General features: G+C 54.4%; 1 protein-coding gene across 1 annotated transcript in view; it reads left to right on the top strand.

The window, feature by feature from the left end:
- Positions 1-17,639: 17,639 nt before the first annotated feature.
- Positions 17,640-23,687, top strand: part of LOC142491233 (protein sel-1 homolog 3-like) — a 169,413-nt gene continuing 163,365 nt past the window's right edge. Inside the window, exon 1 of the mRNA XM_075593500.1 lies at positions 17,640-17,697. The gene's annotated coding sequence lies outside the window, so the exon portion shown is untranslated. The remainder of the gene's footprint in view (positions 17,698-23,687) is intronic.

Below are 23,687 nucleotides of genomic sequence, written 5' to 3' on the forward strand. Positions count from 1 at the left end.
AGAGGGATCCCTACATTACAAGTTATTGGGGAGAGGGATCCCTACATTACAAGTTATTGGGGAGAGGGATCCCTACATTACAAGTTATTGGGGAGAGGGATCCCTACATTACAAGTTATTGGGGAGAGGGATCCCTACATTACAAGTTATTGGGGAGAGGGACCCCTACATTACAAGTTATTGGGGAGAGGGATCCCTACATTACAAGTTATTGGGGGAGATGGATCCCTACATTACAAGTTATTGGGGAGATGGATCCCTACTTTACAAGTTATTGGGGAGAGGGATCCCTACATTACAAGTTATTGGGGAGATGGATCCCTACATTACAAGTTATTGGGGAGAGGGATCCCTACATTACAAGTTATTGGGGAGAGGGATCCCTACATTACAAGTTATTGGGGAGATGGATCCCTACATTACAAGTTATTGGGGAGATGGATCCCTATATTACAAGTTATTGGGGGAGAGGGATCCCTACATTACAAGTTATTGGGGAGAGGGATCCCTACTTTACAAGTTATTGGGGAGATGGATCCCTACATTACAAGTTATTGGGGAGATGGATCCCTACATTACAAGTTATTGGGGAGAGGGACCCCTACATTACAAGTTATTGGGGAGATGGATCCCTACATTACAAGTTATTGGGGAGATGGATCCCTACATTACAAGTTATTGGGGAGATGGATCCCTACATTACAAGTTATTGGGGAGATGGATCCCTACATTACAAGTTATTGGGGAGAGGGACACCTACATTACAAGTTATTGGGGAGAGGGACCCCTACATTACAAGTTATTGGGGAGAGGGATCCCTACATTACAAGTTATTGGGGAGAGGGATCCCTACATTACAAGTTATTGGGGAGAAGGACCCCTACATTACAAGTTATTGGGGGAGAGGGATCCCTACATTACAAGTAATTGGAGAAAGAAATTGGGTTAACAGTTTATTTTATAAACATTGGAATTTGTTCCAGAATGAATCGCGATAGAAGGAGAATACTGCTAGGAATATAGGAAATATTGTTATCAAATGTTAATTCGATACTGTTACTAATACCTGGTTAATGTGTGGGAAATGCTCTCTCTGTCCATATACTTATAGTACTAAATCATTCACAACAGCCTGCTACAGGACAACCTATAAAATACATCGTTTTATCAATTATTCTACAACCCGTGTAACATCCTTGTTGAGATGTCAATATTCCACCTTTTATGTTGGATGTACAAGTAGTCCCCTAAATATACAATTAGTGTACATACGAGTGCTATTAAAATGAGGCTGTGGATAATAGTGCAGCAGAACATCTCAGGGAGTCAGGACACACTTCCCCAATTACCGGTTACTGTAGTAGAGAAAGGGGAACCGCAAAGCGGAGGAGACGGGTACACACACATTGTAGCAAGTTCTGGGGAGAAGAGTTATGGGCGGATGAGACGGGTACACACACATTGTAGCAAGTTCTGGGGAGAAGAGTTATGGGTGGAGGAGACGGGTACACACATTGTAGCAGGTTGTGGGGAGAAGAGTTATGGGCGGAGGAGACGGGTACACACATTGTAGCAGGTTCTGGGGAGAAGAGTTATGGGCGGAGGAGACGGGTACACACATTGTAGCAGGTTCTGGGGAGAAGAGTTATGGGCGGAGGAGACGGGTACACACATTGTAGCAGGTTCTGAGGAGAAGAGTTATGGGCGGAGGAGACGGGTACACACATTGTAGCAGGTTCTGGGGAGAAGAGTTTTGGGCTGAGGAGATGGGTACACACATTGTAGCAGGTTCTGGGGAGAAGAGTTATGGGCGGAGGAGACGGGTACACACTTTGTTGCAGATTCTGGGGAGAAGAATTATGAGCGGAGGAGACGGGTACACACATTGTAGTAGATTCTGGGGAGAAGAGTTATGGGCAGAGGAGACGGGTACACACACATTGTAGCAGGTTCTGGGGAGAAGAGTTATGGGCGGAGTAGACGGGTACACACATTGTAGCTGGTTCTGGGGAGAAGAGGTATGGGCGGAGGAGACGGGTACACACACATTGTAGCAGGTTCTGGGAGAAGAGTTATGGGCGGAGGAGATGGGTACAAACATTGTAGCAGGTTCTGAGGAGAAGAGTTATGGGCGGAGGAGACGGGTACACACATTGTAGCAGGTTCTGGGGAGAAGAGTTATGGGTGGAGGAGACGGGTACACACACATTGTAGCAGGTTCTGGGGAGAAGAGTTATGGGCGGAGGAGACGGGTACACACATTGTAGCAGGTTCTGGGGAGAAGAGTTATGGGCGGAGGAGACGGGTACACACATATTGTAGCAGGTTCTGGGAGAAGAGTTATGGGCGGAGGAGACGGGTACACACACATTGTAGCAGGTTCTGGGGAGAAGAGTTATGGGCGGAGGAGACGGGTACACACATTGTAGCAGGTTCTGGGGAGAAGAGTTATGGGCGGAGGAGACGGGTACACACATTGTAGCAGGTTCTGGGGAGAAGAGTTATGGGTGGAGGAGACGGGTACACACATTGTAGCAGATTCTGGGGAGAAGAGTTATGGGTGGAGGAGACGGGTACACACACATTGTAGCAGGTTCTGGGGAGAAGAGTTATGGGCGGAGGAGACGGGTACACACATTTTAGTAGATTCTGGGGAGAAGAGTTATGGGCAGAGGAGACGGGTACACACACATTGTAGCAGGTTCTGGGGAGAAGAGTTATGGGCGGAGTAGACGGGTACACACATTGTAGCTGGTTCTGGGGAGAAGAGGTATGGGCGGAGGAGACGGGTACACACACATTGTAGCAGGTTCTGGGAGAAGAGTTATGGGCGGAGGAGATGGGTACACACATTGTAGCAGGTTCTGAGGAGAAGAGTTATGGGCGGAGGAGACGGGTACACACATTGTAGCAGGTTCTGGGGAGAAGAGTTATGGGTGGAGGAGACGGGTACACACACATTGTAGCAGGTTCTGGGGAGAAGAGTTATGGGCGGAGGAGACGGGTACACACATTGTAGCAGGTTCTGGGGAGAAGAGTTATGGGCGGAGGAGACGGGTACACACATATTGTAGCAGGTTCTGGGAGAAGAGTTATGGGCGGAGGAGACGGGTACACACACATTGTAGCAGGTTCTGGGGAGAAGAGTTATGGGCGGAGGAGACGGGTACACACATTGTAGCAGGTTCTGGGGAGAAGAGTTATGGGCGGAGGAGACGGGTACACACATTGTAGCAGGTTCTGGGGAGAAGAGTTATGGGTGGAGGAGACGGGTACACACATTGTAGCAGATTCTGGGGAGAAGAGTTATGGGTGGAGGAGACGGGTACACACACATTGTAGCAGGTTCTGGGGAGAAGAGTTATGGGCGGAGGAGACGGGTACACACATTGTAGCAGGTTCTGGGGAGAAGAGGTATGGGCGGAGGAGACGGGTACACACACATTGTAGCAGTTTCTGGGAGAAGAGTTTTGGGCGGAGGAGACGGGTACACACATTGTAGCAGGTTCTGGGGAGAAGAGTTATGGGCGGAGGAGATGGGTACACACTTTGTTGCAGATTCTGGGGAGAAGAGTCATGAGCGGAGGAGACGGGTACACACATTGTAGCAGATTCTGGGGAGAAGAGTTATGGGCAGAGGAGACGGGTACACACACATTGTAGCAGGTTCGGGGAGAAGAGTTATGGGCGGAGTAGACGGGTACACACATTGTAGCTGGTTCTGGGGAGAAGAGGTATGGGCGGAGGAGACGGGTACACACATTGTAGCAGGTTCTGAGGAGAAGAGTTATGGGCGGAGGAGACGGGTACACACATTGTAGCAGGTTCTGGGGAGAAGAGTTATGGGCGGAGGAGACGGGTACACACACATTGTAGCAGGTTCTGGGGAGAAGAGTTATGGGCAGAGGAGACGGGTACACACATTGTAGCAGGTTCTGGGGAGAAGAGTTATGGGCGGAGGAGACGGGTACACACATTGTAGCAGGTTCTGGGGAGAAGAGTTATGGGCGGAGGAGACGGGTACACACTTTGTTGCAGGTTCTGGGGAGAAGAGTTATGGGCAGTGGCGACGGGTACACACATATTGTAGCAGGTTCTGGGGAGAAGGGTTATGGGCGGAGGAGATGGGTACACACACATTGTAGCAGGTTCTGGGGAGAAGCGTTATGGGCGGAGGAGACGGGTACACACACATTGTAGCAGGTTCTGGGAGAAGAGTTATGGGCGGAGGAGACGGGTACACACATTGTAGCAGATTCTGGGGAGAAGAGTTATGGGCGGAGGAGACGGGTACACACACATTGTAGCAGGTTCTGGGGAGAAGAGTTATGAGCGGAGGAGACGGGTACACACATTGTAGCAGGTTCTGGGGAGAAGAGTTATGGGCGGAGGAGACGGGTACACACATTGTAGCAGGTTCTGGGGAGAAGAGTTATGGGCGGAGGAGACGGGTACACACATTGTAGCAGGTTCTGGGGAGAAGAGGTATGGGCGGAGGAGACGGGTACACACACATTGTAGCAGGTTCTGGGAGAAGAGTTATGGGCGGAGGAGACGGGTACACACACATTGTAGCAGGTTCTGGGGAGAAGAGTTATGGGCGGAGGAGACGGGTACACACATTGTAGCAGGTTCTGGGGAGAAGAGGTATGGGCGGAGGAGACGGGTACACACACATTGTAGCAGGTTCTGGGAGAAGAGTTATGGGCGGAGGAGACGGGTACACACACATTGTAGCAGGTTCTGGGGAGAAGAGTTATGGGCGGAGGAGATGGGTACACACTTTGTTGCAGATTCTGGGGAGAAGAGTCATGAGCGGAGGAGACGGGTACACACATTGTAGCAGATTCTGGGGAGAAGAGTTATGGGCAGAGGAGACGGGTACACACACATTGTAGCAGGTTCGGGGAGAAGAGTTATGGGCGGAGTAGACGGGTACACACATTGTAGCTGGTTCTGGGGAGAAGAGGTATGGGCGGAGGAGACGGGTACACACATTGTAGCAGGTTCTGGGGAGAAGAGTTATGAGTGGAGGAGACGGGTACACACATTGTAGCAGGTTCTGGGGAGAAGAGTTATGGGCAGAGGAGACGGGTACACACATTGTAGCAGGTTCTGGGGAGAAGAGTTATGGGCGGAGGAGACGGGTACACACACATTGTAGCAGGTTCTGGGAGAAGAGTTATGGGCGGAGGAGACGGGTACACACATTGTAGCAGATTCTGGGGAGAAGAGTTATGGGCGGAGGAGACGGTACACACACATTGTAGCAGGTTCTGGGGAGAAGAGTTATGGGCGGAGGAGATGGGTACACACTTTGTTGCAGATTCTGGGGAGAAGAGTCATGAGCGGAGGAGACGGGTACACACATTGTAGCAGATTCTGGGGAGAAGAGTTATGGGCAGAGGAGACGGGTACACACACATTGTAGCAGGTTCGGGGAGAAGAGTTATGGGCGGAGGAGACGGGTACACACATTGTAGCAGGTTCTGGGGAGAAGAGTTATGAGCGGAGGAGACGGGTACACACATTGTAGCAGGTTCTGGGGAGAAGAGTTATGGGCAGAGGAGACGGGTACACACATTGTAGCAGGTTCTGGGGAGAAGAGTTATGGGCGGAGGAGACGGGTACACACACATTGTAGCAGGTTCTGGGAGAAGAGTTATGGGCGGAGGAGACGGGTACACACATTGTAGCAGATTCTGGGGAGAAGAGTTATGGGCGGAGGAGACGGTACACACACATTGTAGCAGGTTCTGGGGAGAAGAGTTATGAGCGGAGGAGACGGGTACACACATTGTAGCAGGTTTTGGGGAGAAGAGTTATGGGCGGAGGAGACGGGTACACACATTGTAGCAGGTTCTGGGGAGAAGAGGTATGGGCGGAGGAGACGGGTACACACACATTGTAGCAGGTTCTGGGAGAAGAGTTATGGGCGGAGGAGACGGGTACACACATTGTAGCAGGTTCTGAGGAGAAGAGTTATGGGCGGAGGAGACGGGTACACACATTGTAGCAGGTTCTGGGGAGAAGAGTTATGGGCGGAGGAGACGGGTACACACATTGTAGCAGATTCTGGGGAGAAGAGTTATGGGCGGAGGGGACGGGTACACACATTGTAGCAGGTTCTGGGGAGAAGAGTTATGGGCGGAGGAGACGGGTACACACACATTATAGCTGGTTCTGGGGAGAAGAGTTATGGGCGGAGGAGACGGGTACACACTTTGTTGCAGATTCTGGGGAGAAGAGTTATGAGCGGAGGAGACGGGTACACACATTGTAGCAGATTCTGGGGAGAAGAGTTATGGGCAGAGGAGATGGGTACACACACATTGTAGCAGGTTCTGGGGAGAAGAGTTATGGGCGGAGGAGACGGGTACACACATTGTAGCTGGTTCTGGGGAGAAGAGGTATGGGCAGAGGAGACGGGTACACACACATTGTAGCAGGTTCTGGAAGAAGAGTTATGGGCGGAGGAGATGGGTACACACATTGTAGCAGGTTCTGGGGAGAAGAGTTATGGGCGGAGGAGACGGGTACACACATTGTAGCAGGTTTTGGGGAGAAGAGTTATGGGCGGAGGAGACGGGTACACACATTGTAGCAGGTTCTGGGGAGAAGAGTTATGGGCAGAGGAGACGGTACACACATTGTAGCAGGTTCTGGGGAGAAGAGTTATGGGCGGAGGAGACGGGTACACACTTTGTTGCAGATTCTGGGGAGAAGAGTTATGAGCGGAGGAGACGGGAACACACATTGTAGCAGATTCTGGGGAGAAGAGTTATGGGCAGAGGAGATGGGTACACACACATTGTAGCAGGTTCTGGGGAGAAGAGTTATGGGCGGAGGAGACGGGTACACACATTGTAGCTGGTTCTGGGGAGAAGAGGTATGGGCGGAGGAGACGGGTACACACACATTGTAGCAGGTTCTGGGAGAAGAGTTATGGGCGGAGGAGACGGGTACACACATTGTAGCAGGTTCTGAGGAGAAGAGTTATGGGCGGAGGAGACGGGTACACACATTGTAGCAGGTTCTGGGGAGAAGCGTTATGGGCTGAGGAGACGGGTACACACACATTGTAGCAGGTTCTGGGGAGAAGAGTTATGGGCGGAGGAGACGGGTACACACATTGTAGCAGGTTCTGGGGAGAAGCGTTATGGGCTGAGGAGACGGGTACACACACATTGTAGCAGGTTCTGGGAGAAGAGTTATGGGCGGAGGAGACGGGTACACACATTGTAGCAGATTCTGGGGAGAAGAGTTATGGGCGGAGGAGACGGGTACACACACATTGTAGCAGGTTCTGGGGAGAAGAGTTATGGGCGGAGGAGACGGGTACACACATTGTAGCAGGTTCTGGGGAGAAGAGGTATGGGCGGAGGAGACGGGTACACACACATTGTAGCAGGTTCTGGGAGAAGAGTTATGGGCGGAGGAGACGGGTACACACATTGTAGCAGGTTCTGAGGAGAAGAGTTATGGGCGGAGGAGACGGGTACACACATTGTAGCAGGTTCTGGGAAGAAGAGTTATGGGCGGAGGAGACGAGTACACACATTGTAGCAGATTCTGGGGAGAAGAGTTATGGGCGGAGGAGACAGGTACACACATTGAAGCAGGTTCTGGGGAGAAGAGTTATGGGCGGAGGAGACGGGTACACACACATTGTATCAGATTCTGGGGAGAAGAGTTATGGGCGGAGGAGACGGGTACACACATTGTAGCAGGTTCTGGGGAGAAAAGTTATGGGTGGAGGAGACGGGTACACACATTGTAGCAGGTTCTGGGAGAAGAGTTATGGGCGGAGGAGACGGGAACACACATTGTAGCAGGTTCTGGGGAGAAGAGTTATGGGCGGAGGAGACGGGTACACACACATTGTAGCAGGTTCTGGGGAGAAGAGTTATGGGCGGAGGAGACGGGTACACACATTGTAGCAGATTCTGGGGAGAAGAGTTATGGGCAGAGGAGACGGGTACACACATTGTAGCAGGTTCTGGGGAGAAGAGTTATGGGCGGAGGAGACGGGTACACACATTGTAGCAGGTTCTGGGGAGAAGAGTTATGGGCGGAGGAGACGGGTACACACACATTGTAGCAGGTTCTGGGGAGAAGAGTTATGGGCGGAGGAGACGGGTACACACACATTGTAGCAGATTCTGGGGAGAAGCGTTATGAGCGGAGGAGACGGGTACACACATTGTAGCAGGTTCTGAGGAGAAGAGTTATGGGCGGAGGAGACGGGTACACACATTGTAGCAGGTTCTGGGGAGAAGAGTTATGGGCGGAGGAGACGGGTACACACACATTGTAGCAGGTTCTGGGGAGAAGAGTTATGGGCGGAGGAGACGGGTACACACACATTGTAGCAGATTCTGGGGAGAAGAGTTATGGGCGGAGGAGACGGGTACACACATTGTAGCAGGTTCTGGGGAGAAGAGTTATGGGCGGAGGAGACGGGTACACACACATTGTAGCAGATTCTGGGGAGAAGAGTTATGGGCGGAGGAGACGGGTACACACACATTGTAGCAGATTCTGGGAGAAGAGTTATGGGCGGAGGAGACGGGTACACACATTGTAGCAGGTTCTGGGGAGAAGAGTTATGGGTGGAGGAGACGGGTACACACATTGTAGCAGGTTCTGGGAGAGAAGAGTTATGGGCGGAGGAGACGGGTACACACACATTGTAGCAGATTCTGGGAGAAGAGGTATGGGCGGAGGAGACGGGTACACACATTGTAGCAGGTTCTGGGGAGAAGAGTTATGGGCGGAGGAGACGGGTGCACACATTGTAGCAGGTTCTGGGAGAAGAGTTATGGGCGGAGGAGACGGGTACACACATTGTAGCAGGTTCTGGGGAGAATAGTTATGGGCGGAGGAGACGGGTACACACACATTGTAGCAGGTTCTGGGAGAAGAGTTATGGGCGGAGGAGACGGGTACACACACATTGTAGCAGGTTCTGGGGAGAAGAGTTATGGGCGGAGGAGACGGGTACACACATTGTAGCAGGTTCTGAGGAGAAGAGTTATGGGCGGAGGAGACGGGTACACACATTGTAGCAGGTTCTGGGGAGAAGAGTTATGGGCGGAGGAGACGGGTACACACATTGTAGCAGGTTCTGGGGAGAAGAGTTATGGGCGGAGGAGACGGGTACACACACATTGTAGCAGGTTCTGGGGAGAAGAGTTATGGGCGGAGGAGACGGGTACACACATTGTAGCAGGTTCTGGGGAGAAGAGTTATGGGCGGAGGAGACGGGTACACACACATTATAGCTGGTTCTGGGGAGAAGAGTTATGGGTGGAGGAGACGGGTACACACACATTGTAGCAGATTCTGGGGAGAAGGGTTATGGGCGGAGGAGACGGGTACACACACATTGTAGCAGGTTCTGGGGAGAAGAGTTATGGGTGGAGGAGACGGGTACACACATTGTAGCAGGTTCTGGGGAGAAGAGTTATGGGCGGAGGAGACGGGTACACACACATTGTAGCAGATTCTGGGGAGAAGCGTTATGGGCGGATGAGACGGGTACACACACATTGTAGCAGGTTCTGGGGAGAAGAGTTATGGGCGGAGGAGACGGGTACACACATTGTAGCAGGTTGTGGGGAGAAGAGTTATGGGCGGAGGAGACGGGTACACACATTGTAGCAGGTTCTTGGGAGAAGAGTTATGGGCGGAGGAGATGGGTACACACACATTGTAGCTGGTTCTGGGGAGAAGAGTTATGGGTGGAGGAGACGGGTACACACATTGTAGCAGGTTCTGGGGAGAAGTGTTATGGGCGGAGGAGACGGGTACACACATTGTAGCAGGTTCTGGGGAGAAGAGTTATGGGCGGAGGAGACGGGTACACACACATTGTAGCAGGTTCTGGGGAGAAGAGTTATGGGCGGAGGAGACGGGTACACACATTGTAGCAGGTTCTGGGGAGAAGCGTTATGGGCGGAGGAGACGGGTACACACACATTGTAGCAGGTTCTGGGGAGAAGAGTTATGGGCGGAGGAGACGGGTACACACACATTGTAGCAGATTCTGGGGAGAAGAGTTATGGGCGGAGGAGACGGGTACACACACATTGTAGCAGATTCTGGGGAGAAGAGTTATGGGTGGAGGAGACGGGTACACACATTGTAGCAGGTTCTGGGGAGAAGAGGTATGGGCGGAGGAGACGGGTACACACATTGTAGCAGGTTCTGGGAGAAGAGTTATGGGCGGAGGAGACGGGTACACACATTGTAGCAGGTTCTGGGGAGAAGAGTTATGGGCGGAGGAGACGGGTACACACACATTGTAGCAGGTTCTGGGGAGAAGAGTTATGGGCGGAGGAGACGGGTACACACACATTGTAGCAGGTTCTGGGAGAAGAGTTATGGGCGGAGGAGACGGGTACACACACATTGTAGCAGGTTCTGGGGAGAAGAGTTATGGGCGGAGGAGACGGGTACACACATTGTAGCAGGTTCTGGGGAGAAGAGGTATGGACGGAGGAGACGGGTACACACACATTGTAGCAGGTTCTGGGGAGAAGAGTTATGGGCGGAGGAGATGGGTACACACATTGTAGCAGGTTCTGGGGAGAAGAGTTATGGGCGGAGGAGACGGGTACACACATTGTAGCAGGTTCTGGGGAGAAGCGTTATGGGCTGAGGAGACGGGTACACACACATTGTAGCAGGTTCTGGGGAGAAGAGTTATGGGCGGAGGAGACGGGTACACACATTGTAGCAGGTTCTGGGGAGAAGAGTTATGGGCTGAGGAGACGGGTACACACACATTGTAGCAGGTTCTGGGAGAAGAGTTATGGGTGGAGGAGACGGGTACACACATTGTAGCAGATTCTGGGGAGAAGAGTTATGGGCGGAGGAGACGGGTACACACATTGTAGCAGGTTCTGGGGAGAAGAGTTATGGGCGGAGGAGACGGGTACACACATTGTAGCAGGTTCTGGGGAGAAGAGGTATGGGCGGAGGAGACGGGTACACACACATTGTAGCAGGTTCTGGGAGAAGAGTTATGGGCGGAGGAGACGGGTACACACATTGTAGCAGGTTCTGAGGAGAAGAGTTATGGGCGGAGGAGACGGGTACACACATTGTAGCAGGTTCTGGGGAGAAGAGTTATGGGCGGAGGAGACGAGTACACACATTGTAGCAGATTCTGGGGAGAAGAGTTATGGGCGGAGGAGACAGGTACACACATTGTAGCAGGTTCTGGGGAGAAGAGTTATGGGCGGAGGAGACGGGTACACACACATTGTATCAGATTCTGGGGAGAAGAGTTATGGGCGGAGGAGACGGGTACACACATTGTAGCAGGTTCTGGGGAGAAAAGTTATGGGTGGAGTAGACGGGTACACACATTGTAGCAGGTTCTGGGAGAAGAGTTATGGGCGGAGGAGACGGGAACACACATTGTAGCAGGTTCTGGGGAGAAGAGTTATGGGCGGAGGAGACGGGTACACACACATTGTAGCAGGTTCTGGGGAGAAGAGTTATGGGCGGAGGAGACGGGTACACACATTGTAGCAGATTCTGGGGAGAAGAGTTATGGGCAGAGGAGACGGGTACACACATTGTAGCAGGTTCTGGGGAGAAGAGTTATGGGCGGAGGAGACGGGTACACACATTGTAGCAGGTTCTGGGGAGAAGAGTTATGGGCGGAGGAGACGGGTACACACACATTGTAGCAGGTTCTGGGGAGAAGAGTTATGGGCGGAGGAGACGGGTACACACACATTGTAGCAGATTCTGGGGAGAAGCGTTATGGGCGGAGGAGACGGGTACACACATTGTAGCAGGTTCTGAGGAGAAGAGTTATGGGCGGAGGAGACGGGTACACACATTGTAGCAGGTTCTGGGGAGAAGAGTTATGGGCGGAGGAGACGGGTACACACACATTGTAGCAGGTTCTGGGGAGAAGAGTTATGGGCGGAGGAGACGGGTACACACACATTGTAGCAGATTCTGGGGAGAAGAGTTATGGGCGGAGGAGACGGGTACACACATTGTAGCAGGTTCTGGGGAGAAGAGTTATGGGCGGAGGAGACGGGTACACACACATTGTAGCAGATTCTGGGGAGAAGAGTTATGGGCGGAGGAGACGGGTACACACACATTGTAGCAGATTCTGGGAGAAGAGTTATGGGCGGAGGAGACGGGTACACACATTGTAGCAGGTTCTGGGGAGAAGAGTTATGGGTGGAGGAGACGGGTACACACATTGTAGCAGGTTCTGGGAGAGAAGAGTTATGGGCGGAGGAGACGGGTACACACACATTGTAGCAGATTCTGGGAGAAGAGGTATGGGCGGAGGAGACGGGTACACACATTGTAGCAGGTTCTGGGGAGAAGAGTTATGGGCGGAGGAGACGGGTGCACACATTGTAGCAGGTTCTGGGAGAAGAGTTATGGGCGGAGGAGACGGGTACACACATTGTAGCAGGTTCTGGGGAGAATAGTTATGGGCGGAGGAGACGGGTACACACACATTGTAGCAGGTTCTGGGAGAAGAGTTATGGGCGGAGGAGACGGGTACACACACATTGTAGCAGGTTCTGGGGAGAAGAGTTATGGGCGGAGGAGACGGGTACACACATTGTAGCAGGTTCTGAGGAGAAGAGTTATGGGCGGAGGAGACGGGTACACACATTGTAGCAGGTTCTGGGGAGAAGAGTTATGGGCGGAGGAGACGGGTACACACACATTGTAGCAGGTTCTGGGGAGAAGAGTTATGGGCGGAGGAGACGGGTACACACATTGTAGCAGGTTCTGGGGAGAAGAGTTATGGGCGGAGGAGACGGGTACACACATTGTAGCAGGTTCTGGGGAGAAGAGTTATGGGCGGAGGAGACGGGTACACACACATTATAGCTGGTTCTGGGGAGAAGAGTTATGGGTGGAGGAGACGGGTACACACACATTGTAGCAGATTCTGGGGAGAAGAGTTATGGGTGGAGGAGACGGGTACACACATTGTAGCAGGTTCTGGGGAGAAGAGTTATGGGCGGAGGAGACGGGTACACACACATTGTAGCAGATTCTGGGGAGAAGCGTTATGGGCGGATGAGACGGGTACACACACATTGTAGCAGGTTCTGGGGAGAAGAGTTATGGGCGGAGGAGACGGGTACACACATTGTAGCAGGTTGTGGGGAGAAGAGTTATGGGCGGAGGAGACGGGTACACACATTGTAGCAGGTTCTGGGGAGAAGAGTTATGGGCGGAGGAGACGGGTACACACACATTGTAGCAGGTTCTGGGGAGAAGAGTTATGGGCGGAGTAGACGGGTACACACACATTGTAGCAGGTTCTTGGGAGAAGAGTTATGGGCGGAGGAGATGGGTACACACACATTGTAGCTGGTTCTGGGGAGAAGAGTTATGGGTGGAGGAGACGGGTACACACATTGTAGCAGGTTCTGGGAAGAAGTGTTATTGGCGGAGGAGACGGGTACACACATTGTAGCAGGTTCTGGGGAGAAGAGTTATGGGCGGAGGAGACGGGTACACACACATTGTAGCAGGTTCTGGGGAGAAGAGTTATGGGCGGAGGAGACGGGTACACACACATTGTAGCAGGTTCTGGGGAGAAGCGTTATGGGCGGAGGAGACGGGTACACACACATTGTAGCAGGTTCTGGGGAGAAGAGTTATGGGCGGAGGAGACGGGTACACACACATTGTAGCAGATTCTGGGGAGAAGAGTTATGGGCGGAGGAGACGGGTACACACACATTGTAGCAGATTCTGGGGAGAAGAGTTATGGGTGGAGGAGACGGGTACACACATTGTAGCAGGTTCTGGGGAGAAGAGTTATGGGCGGAGGAGACGGGTACACACACATAGTAGCAGGTTCTGGGGAGAAGAGTTATGGGCGGAGGAGACGGGTACACACATTGTAGCAGGTTCTGGGAGAAGAGTTATGGGCGGAGGAGACGGGTACACACATTGTAGCAGGTTCTGGGGAGAAGAGTTATGGGCGGAGGAGACGGGTACACACACATTGTAGCAGGTTCTGGGAGAAGAGTTATGGGCGGAGGAGACGGGTACACACACATTGTAGCAGGTTCTGGGAGAAGAGTTATGGGCGGAGGAGACGGGTACACACACATTGTAGCAGGTTCTGGGGAGAAGGGTTATGGGCGGAGGAGACGGGTACACACACATTGTAGCAGATTCTGGGGAGAAGAGTTATGGGCGGAGGAGACGGGTACACACACATTATAGCAGGTTCTGGGGAGAAGAGTTATGGACGGAGGAGACGGGTACACACATTGTAGCAGGTTCTGGTGAGAAGAGTTATGGGCGGAGGGTCTCTGTATATTAAACATAGAAATATATTGAAGCTGTTGTTTGTAAAGGCTTAAATTAATTGAAATTAATTAATATACTTGAGTCCACAGCTCAGTGTGGTGGGGTGTGCGGCGAGGTGTGCGATGAGGCGTGCGCGAGGTGTTTCGGTGAGCCGTGCAGTGAGGTGTGCGTGCGGTGAGGTGTGCGTGCGATGAGGCGTGCGGCGAGGTGTGCGGTGAGGTGTGCGTGCGTGCGGTGAGGTGTGCGTGCGGTGGTGTGCGTGCGGTGAGGCGTGCGGCGAGATGTGCGTGCGGTGAGGTGTGCGTGCGTGCGGTGAGGCGTGCGGCGAGGCGTGCGGTGAGGTGTGCGTGCGGTGAGGCGTGCGGCGAGGCGTGCGGTGAGGTGTGCGTGCGGCGAGGCGTGTGCGGCGAGGTGTGCGTGCGGTGAGGTGTGCGTGCGTGCGGTGAGGTGTGCGTGCGGTGAGGCGTGCGGCGAGGTGTGCGTGCGGTGAGGTGTGCGTGCGGTGAGGCGTGCGGCGAGGCGTGCGGTGAGGTGTGCGTGCGGCGAGGCGTGCGGCGAGGTGTGCGGTGAGGTGTGCGTGCTTGTGGTGAAGTGTGCGTGCGGTGAGGCGTGCGGCGAGGTGTGCGGTGAGGTGTGCGTTCGTGCGTGCGTGACGTGTGCGTGCGGTGAGGCGTGCGATGAGGTGTACGGTGAGGCGTGCGGCGAGGCGTGCGGTGAGGTGTGCGGTGAGGCGTGCGTGCGGTGAGGTGTGCGTGCGGTGAGGCGTGCGTGCGGTGAGGCGTGAGTGCGGTGAGGTGTGCGTGCGGTGAGACGTACGTCGAGATGTGTGGTGAGACCACGGATGAGGTGCGCACTTTTTGTGGGCAATTTCATCTAAATGGTGCTTTATCTGTACAGATATGTTCCCCGCATTGGGTTTATAGATGGGGTACACGTGCTGAGTAAGGGGAATGCTGTTACCGTGTGACCGGCCAGGAAACCGGTTGGACAACATGAATGTTATTTTTACAGGGAAAATGAATAAGGTTTTTAATGAGAATTGTTTGCCTCGTCTGTGATGTTTCCCTGTAATTAGATATATAACCTCAGCACGCCGATCTAATAAGATAAAACCGAATCACCACCCACACACCTGTGTGCAGGACTTATTTATGAAGATGAACCTTCAGATGTTGCTAGAAATGAATGACCCCGCGTAGTGAAGGTGTATTTACAAATGTGTAACTAAAAGCCAAATGAATAAAAAAAAAAGGAACTTGGCTAAAACATGAACTTCTGATTTATCTCCCGAGTTTGGGAGTAACAGGGTGACATGGGAGTAACAGAGTATCATGGGAGTAACAGGGTGACAGAGGATCCTATGGTCTCTTGCGCCCTCTGCTGGAAGTTGTATATTCCTGTTCTTGGCTTTACCCAAATCAAACTCATTTCAAGATTGCAAACACGGGATAAGTAGAGTGAGATAGTGTGGGATAGAGTGAGATAGTGTGGGATAGAGTGGGGATAGAGTGGGACAGTGTGGGACAGTGTGGGATACAGTGGGGATAGAGTGGGACAGTGTGGGACAGTGTGGGACAGAGTGGGATAGTGTGGGACAGAGTGGGACAGTGTGGGATAGAGTGGGGATAGAGTGGGACAGTGTGGGATAGTGTGGGACAGAGTGGGATAGTGTGGGAAAGAGTGGGGATAGAGTGGGACAGAGTGGGACAGAGTGGGACAGAGTGGGACAGTGTGGGACAGAGTGGGACAGTGTGGGACAGAGTGGGATAGTGTGGGACAGAGTGGGATAGTGTGGGACAGAGTGGGATAGTGTGGGACAGAGTGGGATAGTGTGGGACAGAGTGGGATAGTGTGGGACAGAGTGGGATAGTGTGGGACAGAGTGGGATAGTGTGGGACAGAGTGGGATAGTGTGGGACAGAGTGGGATAGTGTGGGACAGAGTGGGATAGTGTGGGACAGAGTGGGATAGTGTGGGACAGAGTGGGACAGTGTGGGATAGAGTGGGGATAGTGTGGGACAGTGTGGGATAGTGTGGGACAGAGTGGGATAGTGTGGGAAAGAGTGGGGATAGAGTGGGACAGAGTGGGACAGAGTGGGACAGAGTGGGACAGTGTGGGACAGAGTGGGATAGTGTGGGACAGAGTGGGATAGTGTGGGACAGAGTGGGATAGTGTGGGACAGAGTGGGATAGTGTGGGACAGAGTGGGATAGTGTGGGACAGAGTGGGATAGTGTGGGACAGAGTGGGATAGTGTGGGACAGAGTGGGATAGTGTGGGACAGATTGGGATAAAGGGTTATTACCCACCCATCCCACGCACTGCCTGTTACTGTGTGAATCAGTGTTAGATGCCCAGGCTGCTCCGCTTCTGCACCAGGAGAAGGTTAATATGTAATATGTGTCATTATCCTGCGGTCACCTCTCAGTGCGGCTGTCCCCTGCACACAGATAATGGGGACCCCCAGCTGCACTGTGAGCCCGAGTCTGTATCTCAGGGGGTCCCCGATAACCCCTCTCTGTATATCTCTTATCACATCACCGGGACCCATCTGGGACCAATGAGGGACCCAGGGATCCACTGACAGATCGAGTCAGTAAGGTAACATGGGATCTGGTGAGTGTGGACCAGCGACAGATCTGGGTCCCTCCCTCCGGGTGCACAGGGGAGGGAAGCCTGGGAAACAGGATCCGAGGATCCGGGAGCCACAGAGATCCAGGGGAGAGAGGGAGGGAGAGAGAGGGGGAGAGAGAGAGAGGTGAGAAAGGGGGAGATAGAGAGAGAGAGAGGTGAGAGAGAGGGAGAGTGACAGAGGTGAGAGAACCAGGGGAGGGGGGGAGAGAGGAGAAAGAAGAGACAGGTGTGATAGAGAGAGGTGAGACGGGGGGAGAGAGAGAGAGAGAGAGAGAGAGAAAGAGGTGAGAGAGAGGGAGAGTGACAGAGGTGAGAGAACCAGGGGGGAGGGGGGAGAGAGGAGAAAGAAGAGACAGGTGTGATAGAGAGAAGTGAGTCGGGGAGAGAGAGAGAGAGAGGAGAAAGAAGAGACAGGTGTGATAGAGAGAAGTGAGTCGGGGAGAGAGAGAGAGAGAGGAGAAAGAAGAGACAGGTGTGATAGAGAGAGAGGTGAGAGAGAGGTGAGACGGAGAGAGAGAGAGAGGAGAGAAACAAGAGACAGGTGTGATAGAGAGAGAGGTGAGAGAGAGGTGAGACGGAGAGAGAGGAGAGAAAGAAGAGACAGGTGTGATAGAGAGAGAGAGAAAAGAAAAAAAAAAGAGAGAAAGAAAAAGTTGAGAGACCCAGCGGGGTAGGGGGGGAGGGGAGAGAGAGAGAAGGAGGAAGACGGTGAAAGACAGAGAGAGGAGAGCATACAGGTAAGAGGGAGAGGAGCATGCTATATATGTGTGTGTGTGTGTGTGTGTGTGTGTGTGTGTGTGTGTGTGTGTGTGTGTGTGTGTGTGTGTGTGTGTGTGTGTGTGTGTGTGTGTGTGTGTGTGTGTGTGTGTGTGTGAGAGAGACTTGGCATGATTGACCATTAACATACATGATGTGTGTGCATTGTGGGTTCTGAGGAAGGGGACACAAGGGGAGGAGGGGGGAGAGATTAAAAGGGGAAAGGGGAGAGTGGAACACAAGAGGAGGAGGAGGGGGATAGGGACAAGGGGAGATGGGGGGGGGGGAGGGGAGAATGGTACACAAGGAGAGGGGGGCCAGGGACACAAGGAGAGGGGGGCAAGGGAAACAAGAGGAGGAAGGGTGAGAGAGGGATACAAGGGGAAGAGGGGGGAAAGGGACACAAGAGGAGGAGGAGGGGGAGAGAGGGACACAAGGGGAGGGGGGAGGAAAAGAAGGACACAAGGTGAGAAGGGGAGGAAGAGAGGGACACAAGTGGAGGGAGGGAGGGAGAGAGGGACACAAGGGGAGGAGGGAGAAAGGTAAACAAAGGGAGGAGGGGAGGGAAAGAGGAACAAGGGGAAGAGAGTGACACAATGGGAGGAGGGGGGAGAGAGTGACACAATGGGAGGAGGGGGGAGAGAGGGTCACAATGGGAGGAGGAGGGAGAGAGGGACACAATGGCAGGAGGGGGGGAGAGAGGGACACAATGGGAGGAGGGGGGAGAGAGTGACACAATGGGAGGAGGGGGGAGAGAGGGACACAATGGGAGGAGGGGGGAGAGAGGAACACAATGGGAGGAGGGGGGGAGGGAGTGACACAATGGGAGGAGGGGGCAGAGAGGGACACAATGGCAGGAGGGGGGGATAGAGTGACACAATGGGAGGAGGGGGGAGAGAGGGACACAATGGCAGGAGGGGGGGAGAGAGTGACACAATGGGAGGAAGGGGGAGAGAGGGACACAATGGGAGGAGGAGGGAGAGAGGGACACAATGGCAGGAGGGGGGAGGGAGGGACACAATGGGAGGAGGTGGAGGGACACAATGGCAGGAGGGGGGAGGGAGGAACACAATGGCAGGAGGGGGGGAGAGAGGGACACAATGACAGGAGGGGGGAGAGAAGGACACAATGGCAGGAGGGGGGGAGAGAGGGACACAATGGGAGGAGGAGGGAGAGAAGGACACAATGGGAGGAGGAGGGAGAGAGGGACACAGTGGCAGGAGGGGGAGAGAGGGACACAATGGGAGGAGGGGGGGAGAGAAGGACACAATGACAGGCGGGGGAGAGAAGGACACAATGACAGGAGGGGGAGGGAGGGACACAATGAGAGGAGGGGGGAGGGAGGGACACAATGGCAGGAGGGGGAGAGAAGGACACAATGACAGGAGGGGTGGAGAGAGGGACACAATGGCAGGAGGGGGGAGGGAGGGACACAATGGCAGGAGGGGGGAGAGAGGGACACAATGGCAGGAGGGGAGGGAGAGAGAGGAACACAATGGGAGGAGGGGGGAGGGAGGGACACAATGGCAGGAGGGGGGAGAGAGGCACACAATGGGAAGAGGGGAGGGAGAGAGGTATACAAGGGGAGGAGGGGAGGGAGAAAGGTATTCAAGGTGAGGAGGGGAGGGGAGGGAGAGAGGTATAGCAGGGGAGGAGGGGAGGGAGAGAGGTGTACAAGGGGAGGATGGGAGGGAGAGAGGTGTACAAGGGGAGGAGGGGAGGGCTAGAGGTATACACTGGGAGCAGGGGAGGGAGATAGGTATACAAGGGGAGGAGGGGAGGGAGAGATGTATACAAGGGGAGGAGGGGAGGGCGAGAGGTATACACTGGGAGCAGGGGAGGGAGATAGGTATACAAGGGGAGGAAGGGAGGGAGAGATGTATACAAGGGGAGGAGGGGAGGGAGAGAGGTATACAAGGAGAGGAGGGGAGGGATAGAGTTATAGAAGGGGAGGAGAGGAGGGAGAGAGGTATAGAAGGGGAGGGGGGGAGGGAGAGAGGTATAGGAGGGGAGGAGGGGAGGGAGGTATACTAGGGAAGGGAGAGAGGTATAGAAGGGGAGGGGAGGGGGAGGGAGATAGGTATACAAGGGGAGGAGGGGAGGGAGAGAGGTATAGGAGGGGAGGGAGAGATGTATACAAGGGGAGGAGGGGAGGGAGAGAGGTATACAAGGAGAGGAGGGGAGGGATAGAGTTATAGAAGGGGAGGAGAGGAGGGAGAGAGGTATAGAAGGGGAGGAGGGGAGGGAGAGAGGTATAGGAGGGGAGGAGTGGAGGGAGGTATACAAGGGGAGGGAGAGAGGTATAGAAGGGGAGGGGGGAGGGATAGAGGTATACAAGGGGAGGAGGGGATGGAGAGAGGTATACAAGGGGAGGGAGAGAAGTATAGAAGAGGAGGAGGGGAGGGAGAGAGGTATACAAGGGGAGGAGGGGAGGGAGAGAGGTGTACAAGGGAGGAGGGGAGGGAGAGAGGTATAGAAGGGGAGGAGGGGAGGGAGAGAGGAATACAAGGGGAGGAGGGGTGGGAGAGAGGTATAGAAGGGGAGGAGGGGAGGAGAAAAGGGACACAAGTTGGAGAGAAAGTTTTGTATCATTCTTCCTTCAATGTTGGGGGGTGTTTAGTAGACACGTGTGACAGTCGCTGGCACAGCATCACACCCACACGCCTGGCAGTGCATCACACCCACACGCCTGGCAGTGCATCACACCCACACGCCTGGCAGTGCATCACACCCACACGCCTGGCACAGCATCACACCCACACGCCTGGCAGTGCATCACACCCACACGCCTGGCACAGCATCATACCCACACGCCTGGCACAGCATCACACCCACACGCCTGGCAGTGCATCACACCCACACGCCTGGCAGTGCATCACACCCACACGCCTGGCAGTGCATCACACCCACACGCCTGGCAGTGCATCACACCCACACGCCTGGCAGTGCATCACACCCACACGCCTGGCAGTGCATCACACCCACACGCCTGGCAGTGCATCACACCCACATGCCTGGCACAGCATCACACCCACACGCCTGGCACAGCATCACACCCACACGCCTGGCAGTGCATCACACCCACACGCCTGGCAGTGCATCAACCCACACGCCTGGCAGTGCATCACACCCACACGCCTGGCAGTGCATCACACCCACACGCCTGGCACAGCATCACACCCACACGCTTGGCACAGCATCACACCCACACGCCTGGCACAGCATCACACCCACACGCCTGGCACAGCATAACACCCACACGCCTGGCAGTGCATCACACCCACACGCCTGGCAGTGCATCACACCCACACGCCTGGCAGTGCATCACACCCACACGCCTGGCAGTGCATCACACCCACACGCCTGGCAGTGCATCACACCCACACGCCTGGCAGTGCATCACACCCACACGCCTGGCAGTGCATCACACCCACACGCCTGGCACAGCATCACACCCACACGCCTGGCACAGCATCACACCCACACGCCTGGCAGTGCATCACACCCACACGCCTGGCAGTGCATCACACCCACACGCCTGGCAGTGCATCACACCCACACGCCTGGCAGTGCATCACACCCACACGCCTGGCAGTGCATCACACCCACACGCCTGGCACAGCATCACACCCACACGCCTGGCAGTGCATCACACCCACACGCCTGGCACAGCATCACACCCACACGCCTGGCACAGCATCACACCCACACGCCTGGCAGTGCATCACACCCACACGCCTGGCAGTGCATCACACCCACACGCCTGGCAGTGCATCACACCCACACGCCTGGCAGTGCATCACACCCACACGCCTGGCAGTGCATCACACCCACACGCCTGGCAGTGCATCACACCCACACGCCTGGCAGTGCATCACACCCACATGCCTGGCACAGCATCACACCCACACGCCTGGCACAGCATCACACCCACACGCCTGGCAGTGCATCACACCCACACGCCTGGCAGTGCATCACACCCACACGCCTGGCAGTGCATCACACCCACACGCCTGGCAGTGCATCACACCCACATGCCTGGCAGTGCATCACACCCACACGCCTGGCAGTGCATCACACCCACACGCCTGGCAGTGCATCACACCCACACGCCTGGCACAGCATCACACCCACACGCTTGGCACAGCATCACACCCACACGCCTGGCACAGCATCACACCCACACGCCTGGCACAGCATAACACCCACACGCCTGGCAGTGCATCACACCCACACGCCTGGCAGTGCATCACACCCACACGCCTGGCAGTGCATCACACCCACACGCCTGGCAGTGCATCACACCCACACGCCTGGCAGTGCATCACACCCACACGCCTGGCAGTGCATCACACCCACACGCCTGGCAGTGCACACTACATCTTCATAGAAGGAGGATGTCGAAGGAAATAGGAAGCATTGGATTCGCCAGTGAAATAACGTGGCATGTAATGGGTGTCACACAGCCGCAGGCACGTGTGGTGCTGGGGAATATTTACATGTATCTCCTAATGGTTTATTCCGGTGTGTTTGGGAATGTATTTGTATTGTAATGTTTGCTAATACTGACACCACGCCTCCACCCTTATACAAACACCGCCCTGACACCACGCCTCCACCCTTATACAAACACCGCCCGGACATCACGCCTCCACCCTTATACAAACACCGCCCTGACATCACGCCTCCACCCTTATACAAACACCGCCCTGACACCACGCCTCCACCCTTATACAAACACCGCCCGGACAACACGGCTACACCCTTATACAAACACCGCCCTGACACCATGCCTCCACCCTATACAAACACCGCCCTGACATCACGCCTCCACCCTTATACAAACACCGCCCTGACATCATGCCTCCACCCGTATACAAACACCGCCCTGACACCACGCCTCCGCCCTTATACAAACACCGCCCGGACATCACGCCTCCACCCTTATACAAACACCGCCCTGATATCACGCCTCCGCCCTTATACAAACACCGCCCTGACATCACGCCTCCACCCTTATACAAACACCGCCCTGATATCACGCCTCCGCCCTTATACAAACACCGCCTGGACATCACGCCTCCACCCTTATACAAACACCGCCCGGACATCACGCCTCCACCCTTATACAAACACCGCCCTGACATCACGCCTCCACCCTTATACAAACACCGCCCTGACATCACGCCTCCACCCTTATACAAACACCGCCCTGACACCACGCCTCCACCCTTATACAAACACCGCCCTGACATCATGCCTCCACCCTTATACAAACACCACCCTGACATCACGCCTCCACCCTTATACAAACACCGCCCTGACATCACGCCTCCACCCTTATACAAACACCGCCCTGACATCATGCCTCCACCCTTATACAAACACCGCCCTGACACCACGCCTCCACCCTTATACAAACACCACCCTGACACCACGCCTCCACCCTTATACAAACACCGCCCTGACATCACGCCTCCACCCTTATACAAACACCGCCCGGACATCACGCCTCCACCCTTATACAAACACCACCCTGACATCACGCCTCCACCCTTATACAAACACCGCCCTGACATCATGCCTCCACCCGTATACAAACACCGCCCTGACACCACGCCTCCACCCTTATACAAACACCGCCCTGACATCATGCCTCCACCCTTATACAAACACCGCCCGGACATCACGCCTCCACCCTTATACAAACACCGCCCGGACATCACGCCTCCACCCTTATACAAACACCGCCCTGACATCACGCCTCCACCCTTATACAAACACCGCCCTGACATCACGCCTCCACCCTTATACAAACACCGCCCTGACATCACGCCTCCACCCTTATACAAACACCGCCCGGACATCACGCCTCCACCCTTATACAAACACCGCCCTGACATCACGCCTCCACCCTTATACAAACACCGCCCTGACATCACGCCTCCACCCTTATACAAACACCGCCCTG

Source organism: Ascaphus truei, chromosome 3, assembly GCF_040206685.1.
Source record: "Ascaphus truei isolate aAscTru1 chromosome 3, aAscTru1.hap1, whole genome shotgun sequence".
Classification (NCBI taxonomy): Eukaryota; Metazoa; Chordata; class Amphibia; order Anura; family Ascaphidae; genus Ascaphus; species Ascaphus truei.